At 45.1% G+C, this 17,057-nt stretch overlaps 1 long non-coding RNA gene across 1 annotated transcript; it reads right to left on the bottom strand.

The window, feature by feature from the left end:
- Window positions 1–11,059: 11,059 nt before the first annotated feature.
- On the bottom strand, window positions 11,060–15,579 carry LOC144888444 (uncharacterized). Its single transcript, XR_013621017.1, has 2 exons — window positions 15,520–15,579; window positions 11,060–11,217 (listed from the first exon to the last, which is right to left on the bottom strand). It is a non-coding gene; the product is annotated as an uncharacterized LOC144888444 (long non-coding RNA).
- Window positions 15,580–17,057: the final 1,478 nt, after the last annotated feature.

Raw genomic sequence — 17,057 nt, 5'->3', positions numbered from 1 at the left:
AAGAATCCCGTGCACATGCTGGTCACACTTATAAGTCACCTATGTCTTTATAAGTTCATCAAATACTGTCACCGCGATTGACATTCGCTGAGGTAAATGTTGATATCTCTTCTGAGGTAAAAAAAAAAAAAAACAGTTTTAAAGCATTATACGTATCAAACGATACATTTTATGAAACGGGGAAACCTAATACACACTTTGGTGGTTTTAAAATGACAGAATATCTCCTTATTAGAAAAAAAAAAGAACCTTGGAGACGACGCTGCTAACAAAATACACCGCTCTAACGCATAACCACGAGTTTAAACTACATTTACAACAAATATGAAAACTATTTTCATATCACAATGTTAAATATAGAATATATAGAAGATAATGTTTTAAAAAATGAGCCCTATCTTCCAATGGTATAAAAATCCTTCAAAAAATTCCTGGATCCGGAATAATATCCTGAGCTTCACCAAAAACTAATCAGTTATTCCTTATCCCAAGGGCAATCATCCCACCAACTTTCATCCAATTCCGTTCAGAACTTTTCCAGATATCTTGTTCACAGACACACACACACACACACACACACACACACACACACGGACGGACACGTGCCCTGGCGGGAGTAGTGACATGTATGCTAATTATAAATTCCGCATTCATGATAGTAGACGCCACCTCTTTCCATTATGTGTTTGGATTCGCCGGATTCAGCCAATGGGAAGCGCTGTAATTGGCATGTAGGTGGTGTGTGTGTGTGTGCTTGAAGGGGTGCTTTGATGAGGATTTGAATGAATGAACCAATCACACCGGATACCTCTGTTTATTCTATTCATCTGGGGAGATGGAACCGAAGGTGGACGGAGGTTATGTTTTCACCCTGTTTGTCTGTGAGCAGGATATCTCAAAACGTCATGGACGGATTCGGGAGGAAACTTTGTGTACATGTTGGGTGTTGTCAAGGCCAAATCGATCGGATTTCGGTGAAGATCTGGATCTGGATACCAGAATTTTTAAAGTGATTCTTCACCATTGAGAGATAAGGCCAAAAACGATAGATAGAATGATATCTCAAAAACTTGTGGATGAGTTGATTTGGTGACGCGAGCAAGCCTATCAGATTTTGATTCGGGTCCGGATCCAGATCCGGTCTATCAGTGGATACAAATCAGTAAACTACTCGGTCTGTCGGAGGTATGCTGTTTAAAAAAAATAACATTTATTGCTCGTTAATTATTTTTTTTTCCTATAAACTGACAACTTTTTATCGGAATCCATTCCATGTTTCTTCTGATACCAAACCGGGCTCTCATGGAGTGTTTTAGGTTCATGACTATATGGTAATTTTTTGCATGCATGGGAATTAGATCCGTTTTAGGTGTGTTTTCAATGATTCTCGTAGATAGGTTGCAGTGCATGGTCGTAGCTGTTTTCAATCGCTGAGGGTTCAAGGAAAGAAAGATTGGGTGTCTGAATGCAGGGTTGTCGATCTCCTCTTGGGAAAAGCACTGAGATCCTCGAGTTGTTGCGTCGCCATGATGTAAATACCTGGACTTGTTTATTTCCACCGAGCCATTGTTAATCTTAATCCTGTTGGCCTTCTTTCTGTCCTCCAGGCTTCTCCATCTGAGGTCACTCAGCATTTTTTCCACATATCCCAGCTTCCTATCACCATAGTTACCACAGACGAATGAAGCGGCCCTTCTCTGGACTCGTTCTAGTTGCTGCATATCCTTCTGGAGATATCGATCCCGTTCCGCTGATGCATACCTTGACCTAGCTTTAATCCAGATTTGACCATTGTGTTATTGGCAACAACCTTTACCTTGGGACTGCAGTCACCTAAATTCCTCCTGAGAAAGCCAAGAGTTCTGCTGGCCTTAGTTGATTATGATGTGAAGGTGCATAGACCATGTCAGGTATTCTGTGAAAGTGACACCATGGTATTTGCAGTTTTCAGTGTTCTGAGGGGTTTTGTTGAGCAGGGAGTCATCTGTTCGATGAACCTTTTCGTACCTACTTGGCATGATCCTAATGAAAATGCATTTCCATGGATCCATGTTCCACCTTTTCTCCCACTGCAGGTTGGTTTCGTATACAGCCTGTAGCTGCTTGGCTGCATCATTATCTGGGGTGCGGCTGTGCCGCTGATGCAATGCCCCATGTTACCAGTAAGCTGGTACTCATTTTATCGACCTCAGAAGGATGAAAGGTTGAGTCAATGGCACGACAGGAGCTCCAACTCAGAACCCAAAGATCTCAAGCCAGGCAGACACCTGCAGGTAGGTTCGGTTAAGCGAACACCAGGCTTCTCCCACTGCTCAAGGTCATCTTGGGGTTCTCTGTAGTCCTCCTTATCAAATATTTTCTTGAAGAAGAGGCAGTAATTCGCAAAAAAATATTTTTTGTGTGTCTGAGGCACGAACACTCGTTGGGAGGTAACTTATGAAGGTGAGGAAGCCGTTATTTTGAGGATGAAGGCTGGTATCGAGTGTGGACCGCTGGGTTTGTCTGTCCTCAGATTCCTCCAAAATTTGGTGACCCTATTGGTATCCAATGTGATATTCTGGATCGGTGGATAAGGGCTTGGGTCCTTGTCCAGCATACTGTTCATATCCTCTACTGTGAATATGGACTGGAATTGTTCATTGAGTATCTCTGCTTTGCTCAATCTGTCACTTTGGGGAAAACCATTCCTATTCTTCGGTGACGCAATTACAGGTGACTCCTTGCCCATTGCTTTTGACAATGGCCCAGAATCTTTTGGCGTCAACTTTGAAATCTTCACTGACCACTTCTTCCATGTAGTTCTTGTTGGCAGTCCTAATTTGGTACTTCACGTCCTGTTGTAGTCTTTTATATCGAACCATGTCTTCTTCGCTATTTGTCATCTTTGCTTTTGCGTAAGCCCCCTTTGAAATATTCGTCTTATTTGTCAGTTTATGTATGGGTGGCTCTTTATTGATGACATATTTGAGGGTTCTATTTTTTTCCATTATTTGTAGTAACGTGTTCCTCAGTTCCACCCAAAGTTCATCTCTTTGGATCTCTTTGGACCTCATTCCAGAGGTTTATATGCAAATTTGTCATTGAAAGTCGCAATGTCTTGCCTAATTCACTTAGAGTTGGCCTTTTTCTTCAAGAATATTTGCCATGTGCTGACATCCACCATATAAAACACAATGTCAGTTTGTGTGTTTGTACAGATGTCTGACCCCCTTCATAAGGGTGTGGTTTAAAGGTCAATCTTTTAACACGAATGTGTGGTCACCACGGTCTATTTTTGAGGATAAACAAACTCGGAAAAACATTTTCCATAAAAGAATAATTATTTCTTGTCTATTGGAGTTGTAGACGGTGGCTTGCAAGCCGAGCCTCAAGGGCGGTGCACAGAAGCATTTTTAAAAATAGCAATAAATACTAGGCGCAAAGAGGTGAAATTCGCTGCACGTGATGTGCAACGCACGCAGAGTAAAACGAGTGTTCATTTACATCCGTACGATGTCTAATAAATAAAGATATAAGCACACCTGACATTAGGCCGAGGCTTCAGACTTTGGCACGCTCATGAGGCTGCACCGTCGAATAAACTGTTCCAATCCATCATATTTGACGGTTTTTAACTAGTAATAAATATAAGATTTATATTGTTGCGAATATGGAATTTGGCCTCCATATCCGCTTGTAAATATTCCCCTATTTCCCCAATACTCCCCAACTATCCCCAATCCCCCATTCCCTAGTCCCATTGTCTGTAAACAACAATCAGTAGAGCCGACCTTCCCCTTTTTCCCCCATTAAATGTCGTGCCCAGGTCCACCGCATCACACGTAGACAACTTTCGGACATCTTGCTAGTTATTCTTAGTCTATGTCAGTTAAGGACTCGTTTCCATTAATTATGACTCTTTGGTTGCACCAGAATGTGATTATATGGCACCAGTAGTGAGTTTAGGACCTTTCCCATACCTCCTTCCATCTTCTTCCCCAAACAACAACTACAACTACAACTACAACTACAACAACAATTACAACAACAACGACGCTGCACCGGGGGAGTGTGCGTCATCACACCGGCTCGGTTAGCCGCCATTGACAATGCGCGCCGGACCATGCGCTCCACGGGGTTACCACGAAGGGGCTGGCTGTCAGCTCCTCGTCAAGGGCGGAGCCTGGTAAACCCCCCGCACGCACCCAATGAGAAGCAACGTGCCGATTCCACGAGGCGGAGCTAACGAGCCGAGGGCGTGTCACTCCCCGCCGGATATACGCGGCCACGTAGCGGACGTGACGTGAGATGCGCCCCCAGCCTGAGCAGACAAGTCACCATCTCCGAGCGCTGTGACCTTCCCACATCTCTGGACCGGACCGAGTCGATTCTGCCTCGAGCCCAGGTGCACCTGGAGCCATCGATTCTGCCTTTCCTTGCCATCAATCCCCGTGTGAGTCAGCCTTGTGTCCCGTTTATCTGTCGTCTGTTGGGAATAATATAAGAGTGTGTCTAAGTGCTTGTCTTTCTATGCTGTACCTCTTGTAGTTGTAATCTAACCTTCCGCCTTAATATAGCCTCCTCCGGAGGTCTTGAGAACTGAACCCTGGGTGTCGTGTCATTTGAAACCCAGCCGTGTGTCCTTTTCCTTTATTGCCTTTATTGACCTAGCGTAGCGCGATTAGTCAACGTTCGAGTATAATCGGGTAACTTGTGCAGACGTGGTCATACCAAAACCGCTCGGTAAATAACATCTAAGCCACGTCCGTAACAATTGGTGTCGAGGAGTGGAATTCGAACCCGGGACTAAATTTATTAGGCCCAAATTTGTAACAAGTAGAATCGATTCGGAGCGCGTTTCCCGCGCGAAATTATAACGGCCGAAATTTGTTTTGTTGTATAAAAACCCGAATTTTGAAAGTCGCGCTATGGCAGACCAAGACAGCTGGGGTCCGGTAGGGGAGAGTGAGGCAGGGTCGGTCCAGGACCAAATTGAGGGACATGAGGGACAGGAGGAGAGCGAAGCAGCGAGGGTAGCAGACGCACAAAATAGCGTCGTTGTGCCCGACATTGCGGGAGCGCAAAATGGCGCCTCGCTGATCACCGCGCCCGCGACCGTGGCAGCGCCGCCGATGGATTGGGGCCTATTTATGGAGAAAATGAAGGCCCTTATGGCCCAGAATAGTGAGCGATTGGAGAACTGGATGGATGCTCAGAGTGAGCAAATGGGGGTAATGAGGGACGAAGCGAGGGGTACTGGTGAGAAGGTAGACAAAAATTTTGAGGGGTTAGACGATGGGATAAAAGAGGTGAGAAATGGGTTAACGGGGGTAGAAAACAGAATGACCGCTCAAGAGAATCAGATAGAGGGAGTGAAAAATGGGTTAGAGGGGTTAGAAAACAGGATGGAAGGCAAATTGAGGGACATGAGGGACCAAGCGGAAAGGGAAGTTAACCAAATGGGGCAGCAGATAGAGGGGGTCAGAATGGGGGTAGAAACCAAACTGGATGCTCACAGGGAGGAAATGGAGCAGATGAGGGTGGCATCTGGGCAGGAGATGCAAGTGATGGGAGAGGAGATCAGAAGAGGAGTGAGTGAGGAGGTCGGAGGAGTGCGCGAGGAGGTGAGGCACTGTAAGGAGCACATGGAGAAGGAGGTGAGAAAGGGGACTGTAAAGTTACAAGGGGGCATAGAGGTCCTGACGCAGGAGGTGGAACAGCTGACGGAGGGACAAAAAGAACTAACGGACCAGGTAAAGAAGAACACAGCGGTAATAGGAGGTTTAAAAGCGACACAAAATGACCTAAAAAATGACTTGGTAGCGACGAAGAGGGAATGTCAGATGGTACGTGAGGGACTGACAACGAGGTTGGACGAGGTGGTAGAGGTAATGGAGACGAAGGACCGGCAGGTGAGGACGCACATGGAAACGGTCAAGGTAGCCTTGGAGGACGAGCTTGAGGAGACGTACCGGGGAATGAAGGAGGTGAAGCAGAAATTAGAAGAAGTGGAAGAAGGGGTGAGCGAAATTAAGAAGCGACGGAGAGAGGATAAGAAGGAGATAAAAGAGGAGATAAAAGAATTGGTCCAAAGTCTGTGTTTGGATCGTGATGATGTGCTCATTAACCGGATGAGGGATTCGCAGGTGATGGAGGAGAAGCGAAGAGGAAGAGGACCCGGTGTAAGTGGTGACCAATATGGTCGTGCGTATGATGCGCCAGGGGATTTAATAAGCTTGGGGGTCGAGATAGACCCGGGTGTTCGTGAGAGGCCGTTGGTGAAGTGTGCGACAGGTCTGGTGTGCGAAAGAGGAGGTGTGCGAGAAAGTCCGACTCTGGGGTGTGTGAGGAAAAAGTGCGTGCCAAGGAGTGAGGGTGCTGGCGAGAGTGAGTCGGTCGGAGCGCGTGTGCGAGGGAGCACATGGAAGCGCGGTGTGGTAAGTGTTACAGAGGGTGTGACGGGAGAGTGTGCGCAGGAGTGTGCGCGAGAAAGGTGTGTGACGGACAGGTGCATGGGGAAAGAGTGCGCTGTCAAAGGTAAGGGAGAATGCATGCCTGTGGTGAGTGTTACGGAGGAAGTAACGAAGAAGTGTGCGCGGGAGGATGCGCGAGAAAGGTGTGTAACGGACGGGTGCATGGGGAAAGCGCATGCTGTCAAGAGTAAGGGTGAGTGCGCGACCGAGAGTGGAGGTGAGAGTAGTGAGAGTGAAACGGAGCGTGAGTTGGTTGTGACAGGTGAGCGAGGATGTACACCTGGGATAGAAGGATGCACACCTGGAATGGTAGAGCGCGAGTGGGAATGCACGCTGGGCTGGAGTTGGTAGTGAGGCACTTGAGTGGGTGTGCGAATGAGAGCACACCTGTGATTGTCACAGAGGAGGTGACAGAGGAGGGGGCGCGAAGAGGCGTATTGGTGAGGTGTGCGAGCAACGAATGTGTGCCACAGTGTTCGGTGGTCAGGTGTGTGACCAAGGCTGTGAGTGGAATGAGGGTACCTGGGTGTGTAAGGAAAGGTACGAGGAGCATGGGCACGGCTGGATGTGTGAGCAAGGAACGGGCTGCGGGATGTAAGCATGCAGGTGAAGCATCGACGTTAGACGGGATAGAGTTTAGAACGACTTATAGCCGAATCGGGCCCTCGGTGCGTGCTGGGCCTCGCTTTGAACGGCCGCGTCCGTGCTCCACTACGCGGAGCGGGCAGCCCGATAGGAAGGGTCGTTATGGCGACCACGTTTTGTTGAGACGTGCCGGCAGGTCGAGATCGGGACATTGGATGGCTCCACGCCGAGGTGGTGCGTGGGATCTCGGCCCGGGTAAGCCCCGTCCCTGCCCCGAATGCCGGACGCATCCAGCCGCTGGCACAAAACAACCAGCATCCATTGCTTGGCTTTACGAAGCCGGGCTTTGGACAGGGATTGGCGCACCGAGAGGTATTAGTGAGTAGACTGGGTGATGAGGTTAGTGTTTTGGACCCAAAATTAGAGAAAAACAAAATTTGATGATTGGCAAAGGATTGGCAGTAGTGATTGGCAGATGATGGGTAGTGATTGGCAAATTTTTAATTTGTTGAAATTTGATGTGCAAAATTGGTAGTGAGAGACCCCCGATGGGGTGGGATGGCAAATCTGCCACCCTTCCCATGCGGGGGGCAAAGGAGCAATAGCTTATGGGGTGTATGGCAGTGAAAACTAGCCCGGGTGGGTTAGGTTATATGGATAGGGCCCTAGAAGATGACATTAGGTGACGTTAAGGTTAGTTAGTGACTGATACCTGTAGTGGGGACGCAGGTAGTTTAGTATGGATGATAATGACGAGGGAGCGCAATAGTTTAAAGGGACGACTGGGAAGCGCAAGTTTCAGAAGGGAGTAGTTAGCTGAGATGATGCCGTGTGTGTGAGAATTGAACAGGTGTGATTGCACAGGTGTGCAACTGGACAGGTGTGTGGAGCCGTGTATGAGTAGTGAGTGTTGTGGATCAGCGCGAATGCGCTTGGGGAGAGAAGGGTGCAGGTGGCACCAGGTGTGAGAGCACAGGTGTGCAAGTACAGGTGTGTGGAGAGAGTTGGAGTAAGTGGTACGGAGTGGTGTGCATGGTGCGAAGGTGTGGATGGGGGAAGAGTGGACCCCTTTCACGAGTACCCGGGGCGGGTAGTGTAAGTGTTAGGTAGAGGGTACAGGTAAATTGTGGTTGGATATTGGCATTTGTGGTGCGGTTGCAGAATGATGTTTGGATGGGTGCATTAGTGTCGTGGAAATGGCTGGGCGTGTAGCCTGTTAGTGTGTGTAGTTGGTTGGGCACTCCACCACTGTGAGGATGTCGGCCAGGTGAGGCCGCAGGTGGGCTCTGGGAGCCGGTAGAGTTGTGGATGGGGCCCGAGGATCCGGAGGACGGACCCGGGTAGCCCAGTGCCAGAGAGGGCACCGAGTGGGGAGAGCGCCAGAGGGCCTTCCCCAGGTAGTTAGGTTAGGGTGAGGAGCAGGTAAGCTCGGAGGCAACTGCAGTGGTGGAGGTGTGCAGGTGGGTAGACCCACTGGGAGAGGTACACGTCGCAGCCCAGAAATTGTACGAGGGCACCGGGAGATGAATCGGGGGAGTGAGACCCCAAATTGAAAAGCACCACAGTTTGGCCAATGGGAATTGGTTTTTAGAACCCATAGTGTAAGAGGGCCAATGGTTTGGCCGGAGAAAGACCCCGGGTAGTGTAAAGTTGTTAAAGTCATTTAGGAAATAGTTAGGATTGATGAACCTGTCGCACCATACGCAGCCACTTACCTGTGGTGATGATGATGACTCCACACCTGTGTTTTCTTTGTTTTGTTGCAGGAAATGAGATTGCTGTGGATTTGTGAGACGCATCACGACGTGGATGAGACATTGGGGTGATTCCATCTCTCCCTCCCTCGGAGGGACTGATGATGAATTGGTAATGGCAAATTTTGATGTGCAGTTGGAGATGGCAAATTTTGATGAGAGTTGAAAATGGCAAATTTGATTGGTTAGGAGGGAGAGAAGACGAATTTGGTTTATGGGAGGAACGGGGAAGACAGTAGGGATGTTTGTTGATTTGTAAAGTAGATGTTTATGGGTAGTGTTGTGTTTTGTGGATACAGTAAGGGGTAAGGGAGGGGCCATGTAGGTTACCTGGTGGGGGGGGCGTACGATAGGAACGTACCTGTCTCACCTGGTTCCCATGTGCCCCCAGTGTGCATCATCTTACATTGCGTGCACTCTTGCGCCCTTACCACCTTACTCACTTGTCTGCTTCTTTTGTCTCCCACCTCCGAGGATCTGGCTTTGGGGTAGAGAGAGAGGAGAGAGAGGTGCTGGCTTCGCAGTTGTGGGCCTGCACTTTCGCTGCTTGCTGCTTGGATCGATACACCATATGGACCGCAATGTTTGTGGCCACCCACCATGGACCGCAGCTCTTTTGCGGCCAAGCACCACCCGTAGATGGACCTATGGGTCAACGTGGCACCTATGCCATGCAGGTGAACCACTTTTAGTTGACACCACTGAAGGCCACGACACAGAAATGGACGCGGTTGGCGCCTTTCTTTATTTTTTGAAAGAGGCAAGAAGGCCAAGTGCACCACACGAAGGCAAGACCAGCGGCAGAACATCAGCCGGCTGCGACACCACCGGTGATTTATAGACACTTTATTGGTGCACCGGATGGTGCTCACTGTGTGATGGGGTGGTGCTTGATGCTTGGAAGGGGTGCTCTGCACATTATTAAAGGCCGTAGGCCACAGAGCACTCGTGGGTTGGTGTATCGATGCTAGCATGCGTGCTCTCTCTATGCATAACATCTGCATGTGTTCCTCCAAAAACAGGTCCTGGATCGTAGTGTAAATATCAGCGTAGTCTTGTGTAAATAATGCTCCCTACCGGCTGTATGTTTAGTTTGAGGATTCTTTCCGGATTCGGTTATCCTGTGGGTGTGTTTCTGTGAGGAGAAGGGTGCAACGTCGCAGGGGGACATATTTACTCATTTGTGAATATCTGTAAAACTGTCGCACTCAGGGTAGAGTTAATAGTAGAGGGAACTACATTGCGTGCCACACTAAAGTAGGTAAAAATTTATCGGGTCGGGACGCCCCGAGGGTAGCGAAGGGTGCAATGTTGCGAATATGGAATTTGGCCTCCATATCCGCTTGTAAATATTCCCCTATTTCCCCAATACTCCCCAACTATCCCCAATCCCCCATTCCCTAGTCCCATTGTCTGTAAACAACAATCAGTAGAGCCGACCTTCCCCTTTTTCCCCCATTAAATGTCGTGCCCAGGTCCACCGCATCACACGTAGACAACTTTCGGACATCTTGCTAGTTATTCTTAGTCTATGTCAGTTAAGGACTCGTTTCCATTAATTATGACTCTTCGTTGCACCAGAATGTGATTATATGGCACCAGTAGTGAGTTTAGGACCTTTCCCATACCTCCTTCCATCTTCTTCCCCAAACAACAACTACAACTACAACTACAACTACAACTACAACAACAATTACAACAACAACGACGCTGCACCGGGGGAGTGTGCGTCATCACACCGGCTCGGTTAGCCGCCATTGACAATGCGCGCCGGACCATGCGCTCCACGGGGTTACCACGAAGGGGCTGGCTGTCAGCTCCTCGTCAAGGGCGGAGCCTGGTAAACCCCCCGCACGCACCCAATGAGAAGCAACGTGCCGATTCCACGAGGCGGAGCTAACGAGCCGAGGGCGTGTCACTCCCCGCCGGATATACGCGGCCACGTAGCGGACGTGACGTGAGATGCGCCCCCAGCCTGAGCAGACAAGTCACCATCTCCGAGCGCTGTGACCTTCCCGCATCTCTGGACCGGACCGAGTCGATTCTGCCTCGAGCCCAGGTGCACCTGGAGCCATCGATTCTGCCTTTCCTTGCCATCAATCCCCGTGTGAGTCAGCCTTGTGTCCCGTTTATCTGTCGTCTGTTGGGAATAATATAAGAGTGTGTCTAAGTGCTTGTCTTTCTATGCTGTACCTCTTGTAGTTGTAATCTAATGTGGTAGAATTTTGTGTATGACTCACAGGACTCCAATGACCGGACTCAGGTTTACAAAAGGTCTGGTTTATTATTCACTTCATTCCATTTACCAAATAATACCGCATTATTCAATGGCTGAGATTAACTCTTTTCCATGGTCCTTTTCGTTCGGCTGATGTTCTTCCGCAGCGCCGTACTCGTTCATTCCATCGTTCCGTCGGGCAGGGCTTCTGAGGACAAGTCTACTTTACTCAACGTTTGCTCTCGTTTATATCGCCAAACTGGACTTAATCTCCTCTCCGCTAATGTCCCGAGGTCATGCATCGCACCGAGTCCTGGCATCAGCTCGCTCCCCTCCTGCTGTGATTTCCATTTACACAGCAGGGGGGGGGTGCTCTAGCCTGGGGCCTTGACCAGGTGTTTCAAGAGATTACATTGTTCATACACATTCTGACACTCATTTACAAACTCGTCTTTAACAGAGTTTGCATGTAAAATGTATCTGCTTTGTTACCAGGTTAATTAATAAGTTACCAGGGCCAATCAATATGTTACACTGAGTTACACTTCCACAATTCCCTCATCTTTTTGTTTTTGTTTATATTAACCATTAATCTAAACATCAATATAAGTAAACAATCAATCACTACTAGTAAACATCATTACAAGTATAAGTAAATAATCAATCACTTTGGTAATCAAATTCCCTTAGGCATACACCGTCATCCTGCAAGAATCACAAAACATTTCGTTGGTCATTGACTTCTTCCATATCGTTCAATCTATTGCATTTGCATCACAAATATATTTTCAAAACAACACTTCACCATCACCAAGATACAACAATTTCACTTCATTTTCAAGTTTTGTAAAGCATCTGCACCATCTGGCAAAAAACGTTTGCCTCCACACAAATGTTGACTTTGTTTGAAAGGAAGGGCTGATCACTTGTGTTTGAATCCAGGTATGAAACATTTTCTCCTAATGTCTTCATAGCTCCTGCACTACTTCGTGTAGGATTTCGCTGTTGTGGTAACACTGCGGAGTCATAGACTGACCCTTCTCTCCATGTAGCATTCTTGCCACTTTTTGCTGTGAACCATAATGATTCCTTGAACAAGGCCTTCACCCAGTTGTAGTCGACTTGCCTCCTCCCTCATTGTGAGTGGGCAGCAAGTATTGGTGTGACGTTGATTGGCCAGCAAGATGTGGAACAGGGATGCCGGATGCATCCACACTGATGTTGGGACCATGGTGTTCAGGTCATTCATGGTCCTTACCAGGAGCAACCAGCAGAATCGTGCACAGCTGTTGTGACAAGGGCACAGCCGTTTTTGCAGCTCCATGCTGGTTCCCCGGACGTTGGTGAAGTAATAACATATGTCCCCGCATTTCACAGAGGTTGCAGGTAAAATGTCGTTGTCCTGCAACTTCTGATGTGGTGAATGTTCGAAGTCTTCGAACAAGAGTAAGTGATCGCCTTTCTTTCATATGTTGCAGTGTGATCCAGGCAAATGGTCACATAAATTTCCTTGGTGAAGGTAAGCATTCATCTCCAAGTTACACGGGAGAATGTCTTCATCATTCTTTGAGAAAGAGGGTGTATGCCACGATTAACTTCATTTTTTAGCCACAAATTTTCTTTCTCGAACTTCTTCCCAATTCCGTTAGCAATCCCTCCAAAATGTGATCTCGTCTTATCTTTATGCTCAGTCATATCTGAATCTGCTTTCCGCACACACTGAATCAGATAGGGTACATCTTACCATGAAATCAGCATAATCATGTATATCTTCCGACAGTTTCACATTCAACAATTTGTTGTTTTTCCTTAACTCAAAAAGTTATATTCATTTATATGCGTCACACAAATAATATTCAATCAGGTATGTATTTTATTACTAAACTAAGAATAGCATTGTATATGATTACAATCACAAACGGGAATACCTAATTCCCAACAACAATTTTCCCAAACCAACAAATTAAGCATAATGTATTATTACCATAATTCCTCTCCACTTTTTCTTTTCCCTCTTTTTTTTTTTAACAGTGTGTCACTCGTGGTGATATGAGTTCATTGATATTGTAATTGACACAACTCATAACATTGTCGTTATGCCATTATCTTAATTCTACTGTTTATGTTGCCATAAAAGTCTTCCTTTTCTGGTTCCACATTTCTTTCCTCATTTGTCACTTCATGCGTTATCATCGTGTTGTTGGTTACCTTATTCAAACACACCGTCACTAAGGCTTTCAAGCAAGCCACCACTAAAACAATTGCCAATATAACTACTAAACCAACAAACAAGTCTGCTACTCCTTGTATATGTTCATACCTATGACATAGTTATATGTCGATGACATTTAACATTATATACCAAACTAACAAGCTTCCTAAAAGGTAAATAAAGAAAATCCCTTAATATGTAACATAATCAGATTATTTGTCTTACCCTGATCCCCCTATCTCCCGGGGTTGAACTCAATCCCCTGATCATGAGTGTAGTTGTGATACATTTTTTTCACTCATGCTGTATTAATATCAGTAGATAATTGTATGTCATGTAGGCAAATAAATGTCACTATTCCAAGTAGGAATATCACATGTTGAAAATGTAATGTTTATCAATGCAAGGGGTGTTAAAATGTAATTCAAATGACTGTAAATCACGACTATCATTTTTCTACCACTGAATGTTCTGCTGGGCTGCTAGGTGCAGCCTCATTTTCTGTGGGATCGTCCACCTTAGCCCCATGTGCTTGCTTGCAATGAGAGGCATGAATCCAACTTTCTATTTTGGGTCCATATTTTTTCTATTCTTATCAATCTCCTATGGTTTATCATTTCGTTCCAAGATACCGCCACCAAAGGTTTTAACCAAAGCTCTACCAAACTATTTCCAATTTGAACAAAAATGCCAGTGAAACAATGATTCGAAGGATTAACTTCAAGGGGTCAATAAATTTATTCTATAGCCAGATCTAATTTTCCCATCCAATAGTTTGCCTTGCCACATGTCATATTATAACACCTTAATAAACCTTCGAAAAAATGTTTCCCATCTCAACAAATTTCCTTTTTTACAAATAGCCATGTGTAACTTACGTATTTAACTACAATTTCCTCTCAATTTGTTTGGCCTAACTGGCCGCAAAAGTGGCTGCCAGCATGCAGTACCGTTTTTTATCTACCAAGGAAGTGTTCCACACAAGACCTCTACCAAAATGTTGTTTGTAAAAACAAATCTGGGATTTCTGATTACATGGATGCACACTCTCAGGACATTTTCAGGCTGCTGTTAACAATCCACTACGATGACTTAATTCCTTTACCCACAATCAAATAATTAGTACAAATTGAGGATATTATCCCTATCACATTCTTTTATAGATTCATTATGTTGGATCTAATTTTTTCCAATAATTTTCCACTGCTGTAAGGCGGAACAATAGCTCTCATAAGTCTTAGTAATATCGTACTTAATTTGCCCAGCAGAGAATAATTTATTTACTATCCTTTCTCATCTGTTAACCAGTGACTTTGTTTAAACTCCAGAACTGAAAACCCACAATAGTTCAAACCAGCAAAATTTTCTTTACTCTTTTCCCATATCATCTATGCCTAAAACACATCCATACATACAGCACAATTTATATGCTGATAAAATTCAAGTTTATATATATAAAATCCATGAGCAGAGTATTCTGGGAAGTCAGTGTAAGACCTCTCCCAAATTTGGATGTTTTTGTACTTCCTCATTTCCTTTTATGAAGCTCATATCCATAAATAGATGTTATTCTCATATACATTCTATCAAAAATGGAATCCCAAAATTACTCACAATTTTACTATTAATTAATGGCTGCTCATAACCCAGCACATCAAATTTTTTATATTCCATTTCCCTTGACAAAAGAGATAATGTTCATAATCAAATTATCTTTCTATTTTATTTTACGGATTCTCTGGATATTCAATCCCATCCACATATCCCAATCCCATCCACATATAACTATCCATTTCCAGACAGGCACACTGTCGGTGTCAACAATCTTGTAAGATTGATACACAAAAACACACACACACATGCATTATGCATATTTGTTTGCGTTGGAACCATTATTTACAGATCAGATGGGTGTCAATTTTATTTCAATTTCATAAAATTTGTCAATCAAATTCAAAATGCTTATAGACAAATGAACCAAAAGTCCATTCTTAGAAAACCTTTATGATGTCAAATTGAAATTACCCTTTCTGCCTTCACAATAATCTATCCAAATTTTGACTACACACCCATTTGCATGTCAGTCGACCATTGACCTATCAATTGTGCGGAACAATAGTCCGAAATTCCCACCTGATCATCATGTGACTCTTGTTACTTGGTTTGCCAACAATTGCAACGCAATTGTTCCAAACTTTGTAAATTTAAAATTGCTGTGCCCAAAATAGAAGATCCAATTTTCGACCTGCCTTATAGCTTCGGCACCATAACGGTCGTACATATGATGTGTACAAGTACCTTTTTGTGGAATCTCTGGTTGTCCTTGTGTATTCTTGTAGGCTCCATTTCCCATTCTGCCTTTTATCAAAGTAGCGTTGGATGTGTTGTAGTTTGTTCCTCTAAAGCTTCACTCGTACCTCCAGGAAGGGTCTCTCCACCTGTTCACACGGTGATTTCCAGAGAATCTCCCTCAGCTGTGGCTTTTGCACAATCCAATCTCGCTCTGAAAACTTTTCAGACACAAGAATCATCGACAGTTATTCATGTTTGTCCAGTAATCTAATTTGTTGAGGCCAATCGTCATTTGGGATTTGTCGCAATGAAGGCCTAATCATTGTCTGAGGTATCGGTCAGCACTGGTACCCTTGATCTTGGTTTCTTTGTCCTTGGTTTCTTTGTCCTTGGTTTCCCTGTCGAAATTGTCTTCTGCTCAGATATGGGCATCTCCTTATCCAGTGTCCCATCTCTCCACAGTTGAAGCACCGGCTTCTGTCGTTACCTGGGCTGTGCACCTGTGCACTTGTATTGCTGGGCTGCATCTCTACATCCCTGAGTTGCCACTGCAATCTCTCGTTATCTCCTGAAACACGAAAAAATTCTCTGTACCGTCCTTTTTGGGGAGACAACTGGAAATCAGATGGGACAACTGTCACTTTCATTCCTAATTTCGAGGGCAGTTGTGCATTTGTCTCCTCCACTGTATCCTGTATCCTTTTTATTTTAAATTCTACATCCGTTATCTGTTCTTGCTGTTCCCGTTGTCTGGATTCACCATCCCAAAGATGGAATGCAAGCCAGTCTACCGTTAGATTCTGTCTCTTTCTGGCTTTCAATCTTTGTTCTAATCTTTCCAATCGACTTCGCTCAAATGTACCATCTCTTGGAAACTCCTCATCATGTCCCTTTGTCCACAAATACCAATTCTCGACCTGCCTTATAGCTTCGGCACCATAACGGTCGTACATATGATGTGTACAAGTACCTTTTTGTGGAATCTCTGGTTGTCCTTGTGTATTCTTGTAGGCTCCATTTCCCATTCTGCCTTTTATCAAAGTAGCGTTGGATGTGTTGTAGTTTGTTCCTCTAAAGCTTCACTCGTACCTCCAGGAAGGGTCTCTCCACCTGTTCACACGGTGATTTCCAGAGAATCTCCCTCAGCTGTGGCTTTTGCACAATCCAATCTCACAGATCAGTATTTGCAGATGAGCCGGAGGGTCAGTATGAAATGGGTGAATCCTCAGGTGTCCGCTCTGTTTGACGGGGAAATCACACAATGGTAACCGCACATATATATCTGTATATAAACTCACCACCTTGCTCAATTTTCCCAGGTTGTCTCCACATTGATAATATCTCGCAAAGATATCAAAGCTTCTTTCTTGAGACCGCATTTTCATTAATCAAACAATCAATATATTCAATTCAATTTATTCAGTTCAATTTATTCAGTTCAATTTATTCAATTAAATTCAATCAATTAGATTCAATCAATTAACAATTCAATCAATTATTCAATTTCAATTAATTCATCAATATTCATCAATAAATCAAATTAA

The sequence above is a fragment of the Myxine glutinosa genome, chromosome 12 (assembly GCF_964187855.1).
Source record: "Myxine glutinosa chromosome 12, kmMyxGlut1.1, whole genome shotgun sequence".
NCBI lineage: Eukaryota > Metazoa > Chordata > Myxini > Myxiniformes > Myxinidae > Myxine > Myxine glutinosa.
The sequence above is the reverse complement of the archived record's forward strand: the minus strand, read 5'-3'. Positions and strand labels throughout refer to the sequence as shown.